The following is a 23,948-nucleotide window of genomic DNA, read 5'->3' on the forward strand; positions in this document are numbered from 1 at the left end:
CTAACTCTGTGGCAGTTCTTGTGTTAGCTTCTTCTGTGTATTTGTCAGGGTGCATTTAGAAAAACTGAGCTGACTCTAGATATTTCACACTGAAGAAGTTTAATGCAAGAAATTGGTTACACATGTTTTGGATGGGCTATAAGAGCAAGTGGAAGGATTAGGTTCTGGGAGAACAATTAAAAAGAAGAGGTCACACCCAGAAAATTAGTTACTTCAGGAATCAGTCTCACTTCCAGGGTTGGGGAAGAGAAGGGAGGAGGTAAAGTTACTAGAATCCAGGGACATTACTTGCTGCTGGGCTGGATCCATGGAGAGGAGCTCACTGTAGGAGTCAGAATCACAGAAGGGAGGCAGTCACCTCCAGACCTGCAGCCAGGGCAAGAAAGATGGAAATCTTCTCCCCTGCTCCCTCCCTCTAATATTGCAGACTGAAAGAAAGTAAGAGGCCAGGGAGCCTGGGAAATAAGGGATGTAGGTTTCTAGCTCCAGGCCCATACAGCAACAGAATAGATAAGGGTGGATGCAGGGCTGAGAGACAGCAGGTATGCAACTGGCCCCATTTGTAAGTCCACTAATTTTTCCTTGGAGGCTCAGAGAGAATCAGAAATTTCCTCCAAGACCTTTACACCAGCAAGCGGTGGGCCTGCTAGTTGCCCACCCAGGTTTGCCAACCAAAAGAGTAATGTGTGTTCCAAGTGCCATACTTATCTCCCTTAGCCTTAGTGTGCTCACTTTTCCAATAGGGCTCTAGTGGCAGGTAGTAAGAATGTTCATCTCTAACTACCTTCAAGGTAGGATAAGGATCAAGTTAAATCATGTACATTAAAGCAAATTTACAAGAAAAAAACAAACAACCCCATTAAAAAATGGGCAAAAGACATGAACAGGCACTTTTCAAAAGAATACATACATGTGGCCAACAAGCATGTGATAAAAAGCTCAGTATCACTGATCAATAGAGAAATACAAATCAAAACTACAATGAGATGCCATCTCACACCAGTCAGAATGGCTATTAATACAAAGTCAAAAAATAACAGATGCTGGTGAGATTTCAGAGAAAATGGAATGCTTATACACTGTTGGTGGGAGTGTAAATTAGTTCAGCTATTGTGGAAAGCAGTGTGGCAATTCCTCAAAGAGCTAAAAACATTCCACCCAGCAATTCCATTACTGGATATATATCCAAAAGAATATAAACTGTTCTGTCATAAAGACACATGCATGCACATGTTCATTGCAGCACTATTCACAATAGCCAAGATATGGAATCAACCTAAATGCCCATCAATGGTAGACTGAATAGAGATAATGTGTGATATGGTTTGGCTCTGTGTCCCCACCCGAATTTCATCTTGTAGCTCCCATAATTCCCATGTGTTGTGGGAGGGACCTGGTGGGAGATGATTGAATTATGGGGCGGGTCTTTCACATGCTGTTCTCGTGATAGTGAATAAGTTGCATGAGATCTGATGGTATTATAAAAGGAGTTTCCCTGCACAAGCTCTCTTTGCCTGCTGCCCTCCATGTAAGATATGACTTGCTCCTCCTTGCCTTCTGCCATGATTGTGAGGTCTCCCCAGCCACATGGAACTGTGAGTCCAATTAAACCTCTTTCTTTTGTAAATTGCCCAGTCTCGGGTAAGTCTTTATCAGCAGCATGGAAACAGACTAATACATTGTGGTACATATACATCATGGAATACTATGCATCCATAAGAAGAATGAGATCATGTTCTTTGCAGGAACACAGATGGAGCTGGAGGCCATTATCTTTAGCAAACTAACACAGGAACAGAAAACAAAATATCGCATGTTCTCATTTATAAGTGGGAGCTAAATGATGAGAACACATGGACACAAAAGGTGGAACAACAGACACTGAGACCCACCTGTAGGTGGAGAGTGGGAAAAGGGAGAGGATCAGAAAAATTAACTATTGGGTACTAGGCTTAGTACTTGGGTGATGAAATTATCTGTACAATAAACCCCCATGATATGAGTTTACCTGTACGACAAACCTGCACATTTGCCCCTCAACCTGAAATAAAAGTTTTAAAAAATAAAAAATAAAAGCACATGATTAATGCTAATGCAATCCACAAATGTAAGTTAGTATTGCTATTTGGAAATAATTTTTACCAAGGTTTACAAAAATATTTACAAAGATAAATCCAGGATTATTAAGATGAGACTTCTCTTCCCTTAAAATGAAGTTGAAGCTCTTCAAATTAAGACTGTGGCTGAAAACTGAGTGTCTATGTGTGTGTGTGTGTGGGGGGGGGGTCAATTTTCAGTTGGTGATTGCTGTTCTTGTTGGATTCATGTGAGTCTTTACAAAACAGGCTAAAGCATTACCTACAGCTTCTAATGTATCCTGATAGGCTTTACAAAATGTTGCCAGGTTTCAGTCATGCAACCCTTACTTTTAAACAATAACTTGTTGTTGCATTATTATTAATAATCCCATTGTATATAGAAAAGGAAACTAAGGTATAATGTGCTCATTAAATAGTCGGTTAAAAATAAATAAATGGACATTTGTCCTGCCTTCCATTCTATGAGTGGGCATGGTGTGTATTGGAAGTAACATTACTGGCTGGGTAAACTGGGGCAAGTCCTTTACTTTTCTATACTTCTTATTATCATTAGTAAAATAGAAGTACTTGCCCCTCCTATCTAGTGTGTAAGTTTGGGGCACACTTGTGATAATGTGTGTTGAAGTATTTGGTAACATTTAAAATACTCTGTCAATGTCAAGGACTACTGCTAAGTTGCTTTGATGCCTCCTAGGCTGTATGAAAACACAGCTTCTACAAACATTGAGAAATTCTTGTGAGGAAACAAGACTGTAACATTCTATCATCAGTCATTCCCCAATGTCATGAACTGTGCTTAATGTTTATGCCCACCCTTCCCCATCAGAGACAGTGAAATCACTCTTGTGGCCTGTTGTTTCCCCAAGTAACAGCCTTGTCATTTGTATTGCTCTGAGAAAGGATATGTCGGAATCACTTGCCCCAAACTCCTGCTTTTCATTAATCTCTTTTTGGCTGCAGAACCCCATGGAGGGAGACAATATCCAAATTGTTTTCAGTCCAATAACTCACCCCAGACAACAAAAAAAAACAATGACAGCAAATCTAAAACAATGATACTGGATGTTAAGTGACTCAAGCATTGGCAGGCGAGCAGCTGTTTGCAGGGATCCATGTACTACTTGGATCTGTTTGTTTAAGATGCCAGGTTATAGCTGTCATCTGTGCGAGATTTTTCTTTTCTTGGAAGTAATCCAACACTTCCCTCCTCTGTAGGCTACAGATCCTCCCTTTGACTGAGCTGGGTTGCCAGGGACTCAGGCTCTGCTATCCCTCCCTTCCCATGTGGCTCTAGGGACTGAGGCTGCTCAGGGTCAGAGGCACATCTTTGATGAAGTCATGCTGAATATTCCTCCTTTTGGACAGCACTCAGAGTCCGGAGTCCATTCTCCTGCCCAGACCAATAGCCTGGTCAGCAGCTGATCTTGATACATTTCCTTCTGTCTGGTGGTCCTAATATGAACTGGAAGGGGGACCCACAGAACCACCTGTTTCTGATTCCTGGGCATCCCCTTTTATGTCAATAAAAATTAATAAAAATTACATAAGAATGCTTTATTATGCAGCAGTAAATGAATATGAATGCATATCAACTAGAGCAAATGATGAACAATAATGGCCCCATTAAATTTTGCCCTCAATAATTCATGGCCTGGGAAGGAGCTATAGGAGAGACCAGTTGACTTCAACCTCTCAATACCACAGATAACTTCAAAAACAATTTGTAAGTAAATAATGCAAGTCTCCAAAATTAGTCTGCTTACCAAAAGGCAGCTATACCGAAAGGAAGCATTTTTGTTTGAATTTAATTGATTTAAGATTAGCATTCCTTTCTTTTGAGGGCTGCATTATTGTTTACTGGGAAAACATTTGCAGCAAAACACATACTGCGTGTGTACCTGGGCATTGATATTCTCACTGGCAAATACTCTCCACCACAGGCCTAGATACATATTTGTCTCAGAGACCTGAACCACTCTGAAGGAACTGTTCGAGTCTCCCAAGGAAAGGCTATCTTTACTTGACAAGAAGAATGCTGATTTTTAAAATCACCATTCAGAACAGTCCCAAGGATGTTCCTCAGTCTCCCAAGTTTGTAAACTTATGGAAAACAGTAGAAAATATTGTTAGGCAAGTGTTACTGTTAAGCTGTATTGTTGGTTCTTTCTTTCCTTATTTTTGGTAGGGAGCGGGGTGGAGAGTCAGGGAAGGCAGAGTGGATTGGTTGTTTAACAAAAGACTCTTTGTCTAGAAACAGATTTTTATTGTTGTAGTAATCTCTTTGTTGCTTTCTCATCTGAAAGAAGGAAAAGATTCTTCAGGGAATTCATATAATGCAGAGGATTCTAAGAAATGGGTGATGGATGCATCTGATCACTTTAGATTAAGGTTCTAATTTCCCTTACAGCTTTGATTTCTCCTGCGGTTTAAAGATACACACACTCACACGCACATGCACACATACACACGCACACACATGAAAACACACACATATATACTTTTTACAAACGTGATGCTTGTTCATTGTGGAAAATAAAAGTAAAGAGAAAAATAAAATAAATATCAACCTTAATTTTACCACCTAGAGGTAATTTTAAAAAATGTTTCTTCTGTTGATGACTTACAATATTTTAGTAAAAACAAGGTCATATGGGCTTTTACATAATTTTTATTCATTTACTATATTAAATATGTTTCCATGTTGCACATTCTACATTAATATTTTTATAGGATCTTATCATGTGATGTACCAGTACCTTTGTCATTAAACATTTAGAGTACTTCCAATGTTTAAATTATTTATTATTTATTTATTTTTGAGACAGAGTCTTCCTCTGTCACTCAGGCTGGAGTTCAATGGCAGCGATCACAGCTCACTGCAGCCTTGACTTCCCAGGCTCAAAGGATCCTCCCACCTCAGCCTCCGAGTAGCTGGGACTACAGGTATGTGCCACCATGCCTGGCTAATTTTTGTATTGTAGAGACTGGGTTTTGGCATGTTGCTCAGGCTGGTCTCAAACTCCTGGGCTCAAGTGATCTGCCGTGGCCACCCAAAATGTTGGGATTACAGGTGTGAGTCACCATGCCTGGTTGAGTACTTCCAATTTTTCAAAATTTGATGTTATGGCAAATATTCTGGAAATTACAATTTGGAGTTTCTTGAGTATAAATGGGGTGTTTGAGTTAAGGGATATGCAAAATTGTAAGGCTTTTGATATGTATTATTAAGTTTCCATCTATAAGGGTTGTGCCAATTTTGGTTTATTCTATCACCAGATGTGTAAGAGAAAGTGACCGTTTCCCTATATATTTAGCAACACTGGACATTTAAAAAATATCTTTGCAACCCAAAGGGAAAAATAGGGTGAGGGATAGACCACTTAAAACCTATGCAACACTAACAAGAACACTGACAAAAACATAATTGATAATGTTATGGAATGAATTGTCCTCCCCACCCCCATTCATACGTTGAAGTCCTAACGGTCAATGTGACTGTATTTGGAGATGGAGCATTTAAGGAGGTAATTAAAGTTAAATAAGGTCATAACGGTGGGGCCTTAGGCCTTAATATAATAGGACTCATATTCTTACAAAAAAGAGGAAGAAACACTCAACAGGTTGGCACAGAGAAAAAGTCATGTGAGGACACAGGGAGAAGGGGGCCATCTGTGAGCCAGGAAGAGAGGCCTCACCAGACAGCAAACCTACTGGCACCTTGATCTTGTACTTCCAGCTGCCAGAACTGTGAGAAAATAAATTTCAGTTGGTTAAGCCCCCCAGTCTGTGGTATTTTGTTATGGTGACCTGAGCTGACTAATACAGTACCTTTGAAGATTCTTGGCAAAACTCAGGAATTCAGCATGTTTAGAGATTGCATTGGGGATATCTTATTTTATGTATTATCTTTTTGGAGACAGGGTCTCACTGTCACCCAGGCTGAAGTACAGTGGTGCCATCCCAGTTTACTGCAGCCTCTGCATCCTGGGCTCAAAAGATCCTCCCATCTCATCCTCCTGAGTAGCCTCCTGACTACAGGCATGCACCACCACACCCAGCTAATTTTTGTATTTTTAGTGGAGACAGGGTTTTGGCATGTTGCCCAGGCTGGTCTTGAACTCCTGGGCTCAAGTGATTTGCCTGCCTCAGCCTGCCAAAGTGCTGGGATTACAGGTGTGAGCCACAGCGCCAGGCTTAGGGGATATTTTAAAAAGCACAGAAACAATAGAATGGAAATGCTGATTGGGGCACTGAGATGATACAGATGGAAGTGGAGCTCTGAGCTGGTGGGGCTGCTATTAAGGTGGGCATAGGAGAAAGTGCATCCTGCTACGAGCTGAGAACCATGCAGGTACTTATTTTCATGTATTCATTTTTAACAGCTAACAGGGTTTCTCGCTGTACAGCAGCTGAGCTGAGGGCTTCTTCTTTTAGTTCCTCCTGATAGTCTGGTTCTCCTTGTCCAAGAAAAACCATGTATAAACTAACATGACTTGTATATTTTACTGACATAATTCCCCTATATATCAATCTTGTATAAGCTCATTGGTGTTTTAGAAACCTATTTCATAGTAGAGGTGATTGTAACCACTCTGTGACCTCAGTTTCCTCAACTGTAATTTAAGGAGGTTGTAATAGATCAGTGAGTTTTAAATTTTGTGCACTGAATAGTACTTAAGCTACATCTTCCCCTCTCCCAGTGGTAGAAGTGGGCTGTGGGGATGGGGCCCATTGTGTTATATCGAGCTGGGGTGTGGTACTTCCTCCTTCCTTGCTTTAACAGAACAGCTCTGGCTTTAATTTGCTGTATATGATTTCATTTGGAGAAAAGGTCTGTTATGGATGAAATGTTTGTGTCCCTCCCAAATTTATATGTTGAAATCCTAACCTCCCATGTGATGATATTTTGAGGAAGGGCTTTGGGAGGTATATAGGTCATGAGGATGGTGTCATCATGAATAGGATTAGTGCCCTATAAAAGGAACCCCCGAGAGCTCTCTAACTCTCTTTCTGCTACTTAAAGATACAATGAGAAGACAGCAATTTGCAAACTGAATGGTGGCCCTCACCAGAATCTGAGCATGCTGACAGCTTAATCTCAGATGCCCAGGCTCCAGAACTGTGAGAAATAAATTTCTGTTGTTTATAATCCACCCAGTCTATGCTATTTTGTTGTAGCAGCTGAACTAAGACAAGATCTTCATCTTAAAATGTTTGAAAACTTTAGGACAGGATAATATTAAGCTTCCTTCGAATTGTAATTCTGTAATCTTTAAAATTGGCTTAGTACCTGTGTGGGCCTTTGCATACTCTATACTCTTTAAAATACATATTCTTAGCTATTATACACATTCCCTCCTTGAAGTATTAAGTATGGAATGTATCATCACTCCCATTTCATATACCTTGAAGCATTATGTGACTTTCCAAAGTCACACACAATTAGATACAGCTAGAACTTAAACTCAGATCTTCTCACTCCAAACACCATCATTTTCCCACTACTACTTTGAGAGAGAGCTAAGAGCTTTATCCTTATACACCATAAGGAAATTAAGGAAAAGAGTAGTGATCTTAATATTTAAAACCTAATTAAAAAGTATAGTAAATTAGGAGTTTTTATTTCTCAAAAGCGAATTCTATAAGATTGCTTTTCTACTTACTTGTCATCCCTGTTTATCTTAAGAAGAGTTATATTTTTTGGATGTAAGGTCTAAAATGCCCATGACTATGAATCTAGTGATCTTGAATGGAAGGCCGTCATTTTAGGAATTGCTGATAAACACAAAATTCTATCGATAAGCATAGCCTAATTATAAGCACGAAATCAAAGGGAAAAGATCTCTTGAGCTTTGAACTTGCAAATTTACACTTAGGAATTGGCAAACATGATCTCTTCTCAGAATGCTGATCACCTTTCATTTTTCTAGTCTTTATATCCCCTTTATATGCAGTAACAAATTATGTTTTCCTCTATTCATTTCCATCATCTTTTATTTCATGAAAGATAAATTTTGTGGGTTGTCAAAGGATTTACCTTACTACACTAATTACAGCAAATTCTTCCACTTTGAACCTTTACCCCACGTGAATTGACTGGAAGAGGCTCCATGCCCTGTACTGTAGTCCTCCAATTTGAATTTCAGTCTTTTTGCTACAAAAAGATGGCTGTCTTTGACCTAGAACCTCAGGTTGTACTGCTACCTGGATGTGGTTCTTAGGTGCTGCTTATGTATTTATTTTTGAATATAATATAATTGTACTTCAGCACCCCTAGTCATACTCAGCTGCAGGAATGGCTGTTGTTCCTTTATTTACTCTCTGTTGAGTAGCTAAGATGGCCTGTTGAAAACAGAACAGTCCCTGCCTCTTTCTGTATCTCTGTCTGTCCTTATCTTTCTGTATCTCTTTCTATTTCTCTCACCTCCTCAACAATTCCATTCCCCATCATGGATGCAAATAATCTCAAAGAAGAAACCAGAAGCCAGCTCTGATTTGACATTTCTCTCGAACAGTTGGTAGATAGCATGGTGTGTGTCCCAGAGATGGACATATGTTTTCCCTTTCAAGGATTTGGGATAAGAAATAATCAAAGAAGACATTCCTTCATTAAGCTGAGAAAGCAGTAGCCTGGAGCCAAATACATCTTCTGATTTTATAGATGCACAAACCTGCAAAAGCTTAATGAAAAGGAACTTAAAAGGAGAAGATTATCAAATTGCTTTTAGGCTCCCTGCTTGATTACTTTTAGGTACTGAGTACATGTGCCAATTTGTGTGACTGATTTAATGGTTTCCTTTTATGACATTGTTAATCATAATAATTATAATAACTTACATTTGTGTAGTGAGTTCAGTTTTTAAAGCATTTTTATATCCATTACCTTATTATATCTTCACAACAAACTTGGGCAGACATGCTTGCCAGAAAAACGATCATATTGCTGGGAAGGTCATCTTCTTTGAGGGTGCAATGTCAAGAAGGGATGCATGAGGAAGATTGAGGGAGGAAGGGGACACCAAGCCAGCAGGTCAGCTGAATTCCCAGGGGCTGGGCAGATGCCACCCTGCCCCTGCCCCTCCACATCCATTGGTGGGTGGTGGGGAGTACTCAGCCTTGACTTAATTTAGGAAAACATCACTTAAGCCCCACTGAATCACTCTGCTGAACAAAGGGTCATGCCCAACAAGCCAGTCCTGGATCTGCCACGTTTCTGACCCAGTGGACAACAGTGGGTGCTTCCTTATTTCACTCACTGAGAATATTCTCTGCATCATTTTTATTGTTAATTGTAAGTGCTTCCTCAGCAAGTGTTCTAGCTCTGTCAGATTTTAGCTAAGAATTTACAGTTGAATTCCTCCAGAGTCCTGCAGGTAAGGCTGATGGTGATTGGTGCAATTCCATTGTTTTTCTTTCTTGCATCCAGGACTAATATAACCCTGAATCTCTGTGTGACCTGTAATTATTAGCCATGGAACACCAAAACTCTGCTTCATTCCCATGCCTCTGTAGGTACTGCAGTACAGTACATCCCCTCTTACAAAATAGCCCTATGACATACACAGGGCAACTACTGTTATTTCTTATTTGTAAATGAGAAAACTATGGTAAGAGGTTATATAACTTGTTCACATAGCCAGTTTGGTGGAACCAGGAGCAATTGTCAGATCTTCTAGCTTCCAAATTAGTTATCTTTTCTACTATACATAAAATACGATTTGGTACACTTTTCTCTCCCCCTACCTTTGAAAGTCTTCAGAAACAGAAAATGTTCTAAGAATTTTTTTTTCCAAAAAATTTCTCCTTATTTTGCCATTTCATAAAACCATTTCAGCTGTGCTTCAAGATCATTGAGAGTCAATGTGAGTGTGTGTGTTTATTATTGGACCTTCTTCCCAGTCCATAACACCTTCTCTGAGAACTGTCTCCCCATGCATAGGGATGAATCCCCATTGCCATGCCATAGCACATGAATTTACCTTATCATGGTGTATGAGTCTGTTCTCATGCTGCTAATAAAGACATACCAGAGACTGGGTAATTTATAAAGGAAATAGGTTGAGTTGACTCACAGTTCCACATGAGGAGGCCTCACAATCATGATGGAAGGCAAGGAGGAGCAAAGTCACATCTTACATGGCAGCAGGCAAGAGAGCATGTGCAGGGCAACTCCCCTTTACAAAACCATCAGAGCTCATGAGATGTATTCACTCTCATGAGAACAGCACAGGAAAGACCCACTCTCATGATTCAGTTATCTCCCACTGGGTCCCTCCCATGACATGTGGGAATTACGGGAGCTACAATTCAAGATGAGATTTGGGTGGGGACACAGCCAAATTATATCACATGGTTGCTTAGAAAACAGAGGAACCTAAATAGTGTGGAGCAAATGGTCTCTCTTGGAAATTTGGAATTGGAATGAATAGTTTATTCAGTTTTATGGCATATTTGAACTGAGGACAATTAAACTCTGGGTCTGTGGCCACCATGTTTGATCATATAAACATTAAGCAGATGCTAGAGTGAGGACACAAAAGTGGAACAGTGCAAGGAGAGAGTCGAGAAACCATGTGGCGCTGGAGGATGGGGGTGAGGCAGGCAGTAAGGGCTGGTTTCTTAACTGCTTTTTAGTTCCTGACTCCAGATACACAAGCAGCCCAGCCCTTGCATAATTCCTGTCCTTTGGTTCTATGAGGCACTTCAGGATTCTTTCTGATAAATTCCTGTCCTTTGGTTCTATGAGGCACTTCAGGATTCTTTCTGATAAATTCCTGTTTTTGCTCAAGTTAAAGAGAGTTTTTCATACTTGTCACTCAAAGAGCTTCAACTTGGGTGTTCTGGAAATGACTTTCTTGAATTATTCACTCCAAACATTCCCACCATGGGCTAGGTAGAGGAAATATCCTGCGCCAGCCATGACCACAGCTGTGCACGCCCTCAGCTGCACACATACCCGGGTGAATGTGTCCCAAGCCTCCCCAAGTATACCCATCTCGAGGCTCCTCCCTAGCCAGCCGCAGACTGTATTCCTCAGCTGTGCCCCACCTCCCTTTTTCCCTCGTCCTGAAGCTCCCCATGAAGAGGGCAGCCTCCAGCCTGATACTTGGATACTTTATCCTCCAGACACTCAGCATTCATTACCTTGTGCTGCTGCATGCCTATTTCCTTTTTCTTTTGTAGTCACTGGGTTGCTTATTGTTTGCTAATGACTAGTTGGCAGGCGGAGAGAAGTGGCAGCCAGCCTGGCCTTCAGACTGGAAAGAAGCATGTTTTCTAGAGAGTGAAAACATTATTTGGTAAGAAGCATGTTCCAGCACTGAATATTTTTCTTTCAAAGTCCTGCTGGGCTCCTTCTGTCTCCAAATGCCTGAGCTTTCCTTTGTCACTTCCTCCCACCTCCTTCCCAGATGGAGACTGGCAGGGCAAAGGCAGATGTAGGTTCCAGGGTAGACTCTAATATGATCTCGGGAAAACAAAATATTAGGGTGGTTACATTCATAAGAAAATAATAGGCTTGCATTTGGAAACCTTTGATACCCTTTCTGATTCTTCTAGAGAAAGCCAGTAATTAGCAAGGAATATAGGCTTTCTCTGACAGCTACTCAAAAACAAATCTCCTAAGCCTTTAGAATGAACTTACCCTTGTCTTGGATTGAATGTTTGTTCCAGAGAGGGACGGGACTCTTGATACTGTTTCTTATCACCTTTCTGCTTAGCTGGGGAATGGTCCACTCACTTAATTCCTCCAGAGCTCCTAAAAGCTGGGCAGCTGGGACTGGCCCTCTGAGGCCAGACCTTGTCCTGTCCCGAGGGGGAAAAATGTTGCAAACTTTGACAATAATGCCGATTATTCATTTATCACTCACTATATACCAAGCAGTCTTTAAAAACTTCGTCAAAATGCCGCTCAGGTCTGCATAGTTATCTAAATGCTTCTCAGCCAGAAGAGGGCGTTGCATTCCTGATTTTTTTTTTTTTCTTTTAAACTAAATAGAAAGCTCTAGGAGAACAAATGACTTTTAGATCCACGCTGTTTTCTATGCATAAATAACAACGCGACAACAAAAAGTTCATCTGTTGAAGACAAGTATTCAAAAGGAATATTAGTAAATGCAAACCAGGCAGCTGGTATAGGACACTGCTCAGGGTACGAGGGTCCAGTGGCTTTTGGTGATCATATTTCTTATGCTGCTTGCACAGGTTCGAAATGAAGTGACAAAAAAAAAAAAAAAAAAAAAAAAATCCAGCAAGGGTCTCTTGCTAGTGAGGAGCAGTGGGTAATATATTTGTTTGTACTATGGGATTGCTGTTCTACTAGAAGGAACACTTGACATTTTGATGAGTGCCTCCAGGGAGAAAAGGTAGTAACTTCAGAACTTAGTTTTAATTATACTAAGGAGATTACATTATTCAAAAGCATCCCACTGGTAAGGTGCAACATTTCCTGAAACAGTTTAGTGGAAAATGCCACATTAATCAGTTCAATATTTCACTCAGAAGGCCTAATGATGGGAAAAGTTTAAAGTACCGTGGCACAATAATGCAGAAGGAAAGAAAAAAAAGAATGTTCACTTTGAGGAAAAGGCTGAAATAGTTGTGAGTCCCTCTTTTGTCTTTCCCCGTTAAAAACTGGCTGGCTGTGCTAGCAACCAAGTAGGGATCAACACGCGGGACTCCACCATTCCTGAAATACAAGGACCCCGGAAGGGCAACCCACACAAGGTGAGAAAGGAAGTACATTATGTTCGGCCCAGCTGTTCTCATCTGCCCAGCAGTTTACTTCTGTGCTACTCTTAATTGGTCCAGGTTGGTAATGTATAGCTGCACTTTCCCTCCTCATCCAGACAGACAGAAGATGTTTGTAAATGTATAGTATTTGACACTAAAGGGAGATGAGCAAAATGCGAATCCTGAGCAGCCTGCCTTCTTCCCATTCTTTCCCCTAACTTATATTTTAATTACCATTTTCAGCCTGCAAAAAACTTGAACGAGAATCTGGCTTGAAAGTCAGAAAGGTTTGTACTTAACAGATAGGCTCTCACCTGAAAGGTGGCCAGCACACGTGGGCATATTGAAATGCTGAAAGACTGAGTGAGGATGGAGGTGGGAAATTCAATCCAGATCTTAATGTTGGTAAATATACGAATCAGCCTTATGGCTAGCCAAAATACAGAAACAAACAACTGAAAGACAACTAATCAAAACCCATTGTCTTTGTGGGGCAGTAGTCCAGCAACTCTTTGCAAACAACTGTAGAGCCATAGCGGCCTCATGGCTGAAGCCAGTATGGAGCACTGGTTAGGGTACAGAAACCATCTCTGTGTGCATGTTTGTTACAATTTTTTTTATCCAAATGTCAGTTGAATTTCTCTTTAGGTCTCACCACAATGAAGCTGAAGTCCCTTGAATTAAAAATGAAAAATCAAGACGAAAATAGCATAGCTAAATTGTCTAGAATGTATGCCATGTGACATTTCCCTGCCTTGTTTTCTTTCCTCTGTTTCTTAGTAAATGTTCTAACAGATTTTTACTACATGTGTGCTATGGGCTCCCTCCTGCTTGTATGCATCAGAATCACCTTTGTTTTTACCTTTAAAGGTCTCTGCTTCTTCCATGATACTTTTCTTCCTCCTGCAAGTCACCTTGTTTCTTTCCCTAAAGCAGGTCCCTGTGTAGCTTTACTCTCTGCATTTCTTTCTACGTACATCCTTCTAGGCAGCTTTCTCCATTGAAGAATTCTAACCTTCGTGCTCTCTGAAATAATAGCTTACTGTTCCGAATTCAGGAATTCTCAGGCTTTTTGTGATAGGATTATCACATTCTTGCCCTATTCTTATTTTGCTTCCGAGATAATAGCAAAGTGATTTAATATGTATTTATTAAAAAAACATAGTGAATCTGAATTTTGTTTTACGATGGGTACAGAAGCCCATGAGATTTTAACAACACCCCAGGGAAACCAATAAGTATGATTTTACCATTGAAATTACTATGTTGACATCCTGATGTCAAGGCCAATACACAACACATGTGCTTGAAGGAAATTTAAGCAGGAGTGTTCTGTCTCCTAGTCAGGGGCTTCTGCCACTGTCTAGGTGGTCTTGGAAAGTCATAGCTGGAGGTTGAATGCTACTTTTTCTTTTTTTTTGTCTCGCTCTGTCACCCAGGCTGGAGTGCAGTGGTGTGATCTTGGCTCACTGCAACCTCTGACACCCGGGTACAAGAGATTCTCCTGCCTCAGCCTCTTAAGGAGCTGGGACTACAGGTTCACACCACCATGCCGGTTAATTTTTGTATTTTTTTTTTTTTCAGTAGAGACAGAGTTTTGCCCTCTTGGCCAGGCTGGTCTCAAACTCCTCGCCTCAAAAGATCTGCCCACCTCGGCCTCCCAAAGTGCTGGGATTACACACGTGAGCCACTGCGCCTGGTCGGATGTTACTATTTTATGTTATTTTATTTACTATCACACAAAATCCTTTGTCAGGTTATGGGCTAATTCTTCAAATTCAATTGAATGGCTTTGATAAGCTCCTCATTTGTCCCTTCTTGTAGCCCTGGGACCTGGACCTGATGCAGCAGCAGGGATTCTGAAACCCAGGGGGTTATCATCTACTTTCTTGTCTTGAATGTTGTTTTCTAGTTTTAGGATTCCAAGTGCTGTTCCACTCTTTAAATGTGATGGACTTCACCTCTGGATTTTTAATGGAATGAGTTTTCCAAGCATCATACCCATACTCTAGTCTTAACAAAAGGGGTGGAAGTTTAGAACATAGTATTGTAAGAAAATTAGAAAACAGAGTGCTAAACATTGAATCGCCTAGGAATTGTGAGAGACAGTGGCAGGCTATCGTCAAACTGACTTGAAATATTGAGTGTTCATTAGCTGTTATAAAATTACATAATTATACTGCACACTTTGACATAAAGTCTTCTTTGTGGGTGTAAAGTAGTTGACTTTCATTTGACACAAAGATTCTAGTGGCAGAAAAATGTAAAGGACACCTCATCCATCCATACCCTATGCAGGAGAGGGCCTGGGTTTTGATTCTGTAATTGTCTTTCCCAAGTCCCTATTCCACAATTACCTTTTATGACTTTATGAATTGTTGCTGGCTTTGACATGAACTGGTGCTGGCTGCAGGCCTGACCTCCTCCTGTGCTGATAATCTCTTCTTTTATTATTTTTTCATCGCTTATGATGTGGTTTCACTATCACCATAATAATAATAATTTACTGAGGCTTGTTATCTGCCTTTTATTGGGCAGTGCCAATGTATTCCTAAAAACTGAAGCTAGGAAAGCTCTGGCCTTCTAAAGACTTTTTCCATGACTTTGGGCTTCAAAAACTTCTACTTCATTTATACTATACGTATTAACCCTGCCTGGTTCCATCTGTTGTCCTTTTATCCCTTCTTCCATATTCCAGCTTATCCTATTATTTGGTTTCTCTAGAGCCATACATCTGCATTTTTCAAATACTCCTAGTCGTGAGCAACTGTTTCACATGATGATTAATTCAACAAAATAAAAAAAATTAGAAATGCATTTCTTTTTGTAAATTTAATCAATTTAAAATTCAGAAAATTCTACACTTATAACTTCCTTTTAGGTGTTCATTTATTATTGCAATGCCACTGAATGGCTGCATTACTTTTTTTGCTAAAAATTCAGAAATTTTAAAATTAGCAAGCTCTGTAGCTGTGGTTCTCAGCATCATTGTACTTTAGAATCACCTGGGAACATTCTAAACTCAGTTGCCCAAGCCACAGGCCCAGAAAATCTGATTCAAGTCAGTTGGGTGCTTAAACAGCCTTTTAGAGTAACTGAAAACCACCGCAGAGAAATATGAGGCTGACAATGCTAACGTTTGAACAGACACCAATATTGAGCAACAGACGTTGGAACTGGTTCCTTTTGTCTTTCTTTGACTGATCTCCTAAGCTTTCATTTACAAAATGTGGTTTGCCTCATGGTATATCTTAATAGTATATGCCTTATGAATTTAAAAAGATTGTATTTAAAATAAGAAAACCATCATCTTTAAAACAAAGAGATTTTCATCAATGTTCTGTCTTTGAAATATAAAATTTTTGTCAGTCATCTTTTTCATTTTGACAGCAATTCTAACAAGAGTTTACATTTTATTTAGGAAATGGTTCTTCTCAATTTGGAGCAGCTATGAAAATATTTTTTTAAAAGTACATACATGTATGGCCTGGCAATTGTATTTCTAGGAATGATTCTTGTAGAAATACTTGTACGTATATATGAAGATTTTCACAGGAGCATTGAGTGCGGTGGATAATACAAAACCAAACTACGGCAATAACAACAAAAACCAAAAGGACTATTATGAGGGCAATGGTTAAGTAAAATTAGGAATTCAGTGCAATGGAGGAGTATGCAGTTTGTAAAAATGAGTTGTGTATTCTGTCTTGGAAAGGTTTCTGTGGTAGATATTAAGTTAAAAGAAAAAACAAGGGGCAAAAATCTGTAAAACCGTATGATCCCTCCGTTTACTTTTTTGTGTAAGAAGAGGACATTGTGTGTGTGTGTGTGTATGTGTGTGTGTATGTGTGTAAGCAAAGGCATACAAAAGTCTGGAATGATAAGGAATTCTCCATAGTGCTAACTGGGTTTTTTGGAAAGTGTGATAAAGGAGAGGGGTAAGGAAGGGCTTGCTTTCACTGTATTACTGCATCTTTTCCACTGTTACTGCATCTATTTCCCCAACAAGAATACATCATCTATGTAATTAAAAAGCAAAAGGAAATGATAAGCAGGCAACCAAAAGTGGAAACAGCAATTCTCAGAGCCTCAGAGTCAAGCTGGGTTTTGTCACCGGCTCCCCAGAGGGGCAGACACACCACAGGTGCAGTCCCTGGGCAGGACTAGTGCAACTCCTCCCAGATACCTGGGTCCCACTGGCTGATTCCTGCCCATACTCTGTTCCCTCCCACTTTTCCAGACCAAGCCAACAGCCCCTCACAGTTGCCATACTGGCAGCCTAAGTAGCAGATCGGCCTCTGGCGCCCTGCGGTGAGTGTAGTCCCGTGCTGAGCCTGTACAATGCACAGGGAGGGGTGCAGGGGTTGGGCTTGGCTGAGCTTGGCCCTCTGGGGTCAGGGGCGAGGATTTCAGAAATGAAACTGCAGGTAATATCTCAAAGCTGAGCGGGCTCTGCTGCTACCCTCATAGATATAGGAGCCAGGAGCCACATACAGGTTTGCCCAGAGAACTAACAGAAAGGAGAGACTGGCTCTATGAGTTTTAAGTCTTCCATTTACTTCTCATTATATTCTGCTGCCAAATTTCCCAATGTAATGGTCGGTTTTACAGAGTACTCATTCTGTACCAGGCTCTCTAAGTATTTTGCACATATTATCTAAGCTAATTCTCACAACAACCTACGAGGTAGGTGCCATTATCACACCTATTTTACAGACCAGGAAATTGAGGCACAAAAAAATTAAGAATTTTGCTCAAAGCCATACAAATGAGTGGCAAAGCCAGGATTTGAACCCAAGTTCTCATTACCCTCCTGTGTAGACCAAACTCTTCTTTTCCCCGAGATCTCCAATACTTTGAAGGCAGAAAGCATTTGTGAAGACAAAAATGAAGCACTGCTTATGAATGCATGACTCCTTCCTTTAGGAGGAAAGAATCTAGAATTTAAGGTTAATAAGGTAATGCTTTATTATACAAGATTTTGATGGAAGCAATCTATAAAAATATATGTAGGCACATCCATTTACTTAAATTGTAGGTTCTCATTGCCTTTTGTTTTGATAATATTTTCTTGGTATTTTACTGAAAACTGCCCCTCATAAATTGCAAGCATAATTTGCCATATATAAGAAGGGCAGCATTGCAGGGTGGTAAAAACATGGAGACAAGTCAGATTCCCTGAATTTGAATCTTGGCTTCAGCATTCATTAGTTGTGTGACCTTAAGCAAATTACTTAACTTCTCTGTGCCTCAGTTACCTCATCTGTAAAAGAGTAGTCCCTATCTCTCCGGGTTGTTATGACATTTAAATGAGTGATATTGCTAAGCACTTAGAACAGTGTCTGGCATGTGGTAAGTGGAATAAAAATACTTATTAAATAATTAAAATAATTAGGAATAAAGTACAGGAATAAAGTACTGTGTGGAATCTAACCCATTGATTTTTTTTTTTTTTAAGGTGGAGAAAAGAATAAAGAAACCCATATTTCTTGAACTTCTCCTCTGAACCAAATACAGCCTTCAGAATTTCCAGGTAAGTAAAAACCTTCTTCTAATTCAAACAGATGATCATGATTCTGAAGGAATGGATTCTGGCTCCACAGAGAGAGCCAGGCTTAATAACAAATGAGAAGCAGGCCCCAAAGACCGCATGCTCTCAGCAAGGTTCTTGGGCTTCTGGGGCTTGGGGCTTGGGGGCTTTGGAATCTGATGCTCGCTCAGTGTTGTTAATGTGGCTATTAGCCTTGAGACTTTTCTGCTTCCACAGCACACACATCCGTGTTTTTCTATTTCAACCTTCTCTTCATCTCTTCCAAATTTCATACTTTAGACCTTACCCTCTGTTTCTGTTGTGTTTCACATTCTTAGAGTTGACATTATGGTTTTAGTGTCTTTAGGGCATTAAAATCCATATTTCACTGTAACAAACAGGAGCAAATCTTAAGATCTAGCTGGAATTCTTTTCAGCCTTACCCCTATTGATGTTTGCAGTTTCATTTTGCTCTAATTGTCCCCGGTGGTGCAAATAGGCAGGAACTCAGCCTTCACCAATGGATGCTGAGCCAACGACACCACCTTTTTCTGCCTAGAAAATAGAATGGATCCTGGGGCAAAGATTAGCTCCTTTCTAACGCTAAGCAGAGTAGGGGGAAATTATAATGCCTACATTTTACCTTTTTCTGTTGACTATTGCTAACATCACTGTTCTGCTGTTGTTAGTAAGAGGCTTCTTGAGAGGGAAGAGAGAGCAATGGCCATGTGAAGACAGTGAAGCTACGCACATGTAGTTTGCAAAACCCTTTGGGATCATTCAAGTTGAAAAGGAGCTATAAAATGTAAAACAGCATCATTAATAATAATACTTTTATGATTGTAAATAGAAGCAAGTAAAATCAAGTTGCTTGGCTCTCTGAGCTTTTCACCGGACCCTAAACAGCTAGGCTATACCCTTCCTCTCTTTCTTCTTTATTGCTCATCTTGTATTCTGTAACACGTTCCTCTGCAATTGCCATAAGCAAATCATTTAACCCATAGGAATAATCCTGGGAAGGTGATGTCAGTGCAAACATATCTGTGGCTGTAAAGACCAGCCATGCACAAAGACCCAAAGGACAGGACTTACAGATATGAAGTGCTATATCAATAGCAAATACTGCCACTAATTGATAATAACAATATACATGCAGGGCCCAAAGCATGTCGGGAACTACATTTCAGAGAGCTAGGCAGAATGAATCAGGCCAGGAGAAACTGGAAAGCTGGAGTTCTGAGCTCTGTCTACACAGCAGGACTACACACTAAAAGCACTGATTTCATCTTCCGTGAGATATCATGACAAGTTCTAGTGAGGGTGTTGACAGGTGGTTTATGGTCCTTGGCTTGGTTTGGTGCTAAAAACAGACTTTATCCTCACTTGGTAGGATTATTTAGTATAGTAATTAAATGATAATGGAAGATACAGAGAAAGCAGGTCCCTGAGATAATTGTTAAAGAGCATTAGCTATAGACAGTTCTCCCTCACCTTCTTGTCCATTGAAAGCTTCCTTAGTGATATGCCCTCTAAAACAGGGGTCCCCAACCTCCAGGCCACGGACCTATACCGGTCTATGGCCTGTTAGGAACCGGGCCACAGAGCAGGAGGTGAGCGGTAGGGGAGTGAGCATTACCAGCTGAGCTCCGCCTCTTGTCAGATCAGGGGAGATTCTGATTCTCATGGGAGCCCAAACTTTATTGTGAACTGCACACGCAAGGGATGAAGGTTGCATGCTCCTTATGAGACTAATGCCTGATGATGTGAGGTGGAACAATTTCATCCCAAAACCATCCCCTTCTCCCCCGTCTATGGAAAAGTTGTCTTCCACGAAACCAGTCCCTGGTGCCAAAAAGGTTGGGGACCTCTGCTCTAAAATTCAATGGGGCAAAGCAGCAACCTTTGGGATGTGAAGAGGGAGGAAACATGGATTAGTATTTCAGGGCATGGTTGGGTCTGAATTCTGGCTTCACTGCTAAGTAGTTGGTAACCTGGAGAAAGTTATGTTACTTTTTTGTGCCTCAGCTTTCTTTCTGTAAAATACATATCTCATAATTATTTGTGAGAATTAAATGAATAATATATGTAAAAACCTAGAACAGTGCTTGGCACATAGAAACATTCACTAAATATCACCTATGTCTTATGCCCATGTTAGATATTCTGAGAGATGTTTTGAAGTGCCCCAAATGGACACAATCTGCTTTACCTGCTTGATATGCAATCAGACCACATCTGTTTTTAGGATTCCTATTAAATGTCTTAAGCTGCCTCATCCATCAGAATGTCCCGCTTCCCTGGCACCACCCTTCTATGATAATCTTTAGGAGCCTTGATTTTCTAAGGCTGGATCTTTGCTGTTATATCTAGAGCTCAGATGTGATCCTAGAGGTGAGAGCGTGTTATAACTGCCACTGGAAATTTGCTTCTGCTTGGGTTAATGCATCACAAAAATGCAGACACAGAGAAATCAGAGTAGTCAAAGGGCCCCTTGACTCATCATTCCTGAGATCTCAGTGTGGCAATGTCTAAGGAAAGTGGCTGATGCCTGGAGCTCCAGTGGAGTCCCTCTCCCAGCTTAGTCCTTCAAGGTCTGAGGAAAGATCATTCTCCACCTCTCATCCATGACTGGTCAGGGGAATTTCACATCAAATTTGAGCAGGCACTTCAACTTCACGGATTGAAAAAAAATTCACCCACCCAGTCTCTTTCTCAGAGCACAATATAGGTGTCCAGAGCCACTCTTCCTTTGACTGACTGACTTCATACAGGGGATGGCCCCTGACTCAGTCTCTTTCTATTCCCATGTTGATTTTAGTTGAGTAGTCTCATTGTGTTTGCCACTGATCCTTGATCAGGTATATGCTGACGGGTTTTAATAACTTTGAATCTCCTAGAGGGAGGTTGGGGGTCTCATCCTGCTATGGTCTGGATGTTTATGTCTCCTGCTAACATTAATATGTTGACATTTTAACCCACAAAGTGGAGGTCTTAGGAGGTGGGGCCCTTTGGGAGGTGATGAGGTCATGAGGGTAAAACCCTCATGGATGGCATTCGTCCCCTTATAAAAGAGGCCCCAGAGAGCTGCCTTGCCCCTTTCACCATGTGAGAAATAGGCCGTCACCAGATACCAAATCTGCCAATGCCTTGATCTTGGACTTCCCAGCCTCCATAACTGTGAGAAGTAAATTTCTATTGTTTATAAGCCACCCAGGCTTTGGTGTTTTGTTTTAGCAGCCCCAAAGTACCAAGACGCCTCCCTTTTATTTAAGAAAGCCCATAGTATCATACACATTTGCCTACTTCTCCCTAGCTCTGAATGTCAACAATTTCTTTATCAGGAAAAAGCAAAATTCTGCCTTACCAGATACTCTGTTACACTCTTATTTTAAAGTCTTTGCTTTGCTTGATAATTGCTTTTGTGGATTATCAGTAGTGAGGGAATGTTCTGAGAGCTGTCAACAAAGTGTCAAGTAGAATGACTGAATAGCACATATTATTTCCTTGTGACCTTTATTTGATTGTGCATTTGAACAACTCTACTTTCTCAAGAGAAGGTAAAGAGGAAAAATATTTTTCAGGCAGAGGAAACATCTTTATCTTCTACAAATATTTATTGAACACTACTACAGAATTTTGAGTCTATTTAAAGATAGTTAAAATATTTTAAATGTTTCTTGGTATAGGAAAATTAACACAGAGAAAAACAGACTTTATTCAGTATTCCTTGGAAAGTTCATTTTTTTGCAAAAGTCGAAAACTATTTAAGTCATTTAAGTGTTTCAGTTAGTTATTGCTGCACAATGAACCACCCCAGATGTAGTGCTTTTAAACAGTTATTTTATCACCTTTCATTACCTATTGGCTGACTAGGCTCAGTTGGGAGGTTCTTCTACTCCACATGGTGTCAGCTGGGGCTGCTGTCATCTAAAGGCTCGCCTGGTTTACAGTGTCTAAAATCCTTACTCATATGACTCTCAGTTGGTGCTGGCAGTAGGTTGGGAGCTCAGCTGGCGCTGTTCACAAGAATGCCTTGGTTCTCCTCCCTTTGGCCTTCCCATGAGGCTTGGCCTTCTCACAGAATGGCACCTGGGGCAGAGAGTGCTCCACGGGAACAAGCCCTAGTGTGCAAGTACTTTTTAAGCCTCTACTTTATCTTGCTTGGTAAAGTCCTATTAGCTAAATCCATTCACATGGTAAAGCCCAGAATGTTTGTGGGGACTGAACAAGGATGTGAATACTGGAGGCTTTATTCTCTGAGTTTCCCCAAAGTGACAGTTAATCACATCCAGGAACTTCTGAATTCCAAGACAACAAAATGGCAGTCTTAGAATTTTGGAATTGGGAGGGACCTCAGAGGCTTCACAGTTCAGCTTCTTTGTTTTACCAACAAAGAGACATAGACCCAGAGAAGGTGATTTACTTGCCCAAAGTGGCAACTCAAACCTGGGCTGTTCATTGTAAAAACTATTTTGAGCCATGCTGTGTGCAGGCATTGTCCCTACCCTGGGCAGGTGTAGCCTCTGCCCTCACAGAGCTCACTAGTCTAGAAGGCAAACCTGCAGTTTTGGTCTCCTGGTACCCAAGGCTGCATTTTAACCATGGTACTGCACTGCCTTCCCATTGTTAATTAAGTGTGTAATGTCTATATTAAAGTTAGTTCCAGGTTCTAATTTATGACACAATAGTTGTATTTTAATGTACACTTTATGGTACATTGGAGTCCCTCAATAATCAACGCATGCCCCTCTAATCCTGCCTGGTTTATAATACTTGGAGAAAATTTTATTATTTTAAACAATTATATGGATTTATAGCTACTGAATCTTTGCTTTTGTGAAATATTTTTGTTCATGTCTACTATTTACATGAAGCCAAGTCCTTTTTCAGGAATACAACCTCTAATTATAACATTGTTCCTATGGGAAAATGTAATTTGCTTTTCAATGATCCACTTTATGACATGGTCTCCAGGAATGTGCTGTTCTGCAATAAAAACCAAGTAGAGGCTCCATTCTCTGTAGCTTCTTGCCAATTGCCTGGCATGATAGGAACAGTGCTTATAAAGTAGCTCTTATCTTCTGATTGACATGAAATCTGAGTTAGGCAATAATGACAGATTTCCCTGAAATAGTGTGGGGGATGGAAAAGGAAACAAAATAGGAAATGGGAAGGTTCAACAATTCTCTCTACAGTCATCCCATCCGTCCTCAAGTCCTGTCTGTTGTTTAGTGTCTGTCACTGGTTCTTCTTTCCTAGGAATCAAATGTCATTACAAAAATGAGTGGTCAGTGCAGTAAGGGGATGCACATGTGTGCTGCTTGATGACAAGACAGACTCTGGGTGGTGTTGGAAGGCTTCCTGGTGGAAGTGATGTTTTAGCTGGCATCTGAGGAATGAGGAGGAGAGTTAGCCGGGTGAACAGATGCTTTGCCTAGGATCTTCCAGGAAGAAGAAACAGGATATGTAAAAAGCTAGAGGGAGAGAGAACATGAACATGATAAGATAAGTTCAGTTTGATTGGAGTGAAATGTATGTGTGTGTGGTGGAGAAGGGTGTAGGGAGCAGGAGAAGGGGGAAGGCAAGGC

This window comes from Gorilla gorilla, chromosome 19 (genome assembly GCF_029281585.2).
Source record: "Gorilla gorilla gorilla isolate KB3781 chromosome 19, NHGRI_mGorGor1-v2.1_pri, whole genome shotgun sequence".
Taxonomy (NCBI): domain Eukaryota; kingdom Metazoa; phylum Chordata; class Mammalia; order Primates; family Hominidae; genus Gorilla; species Gorilla gorilla.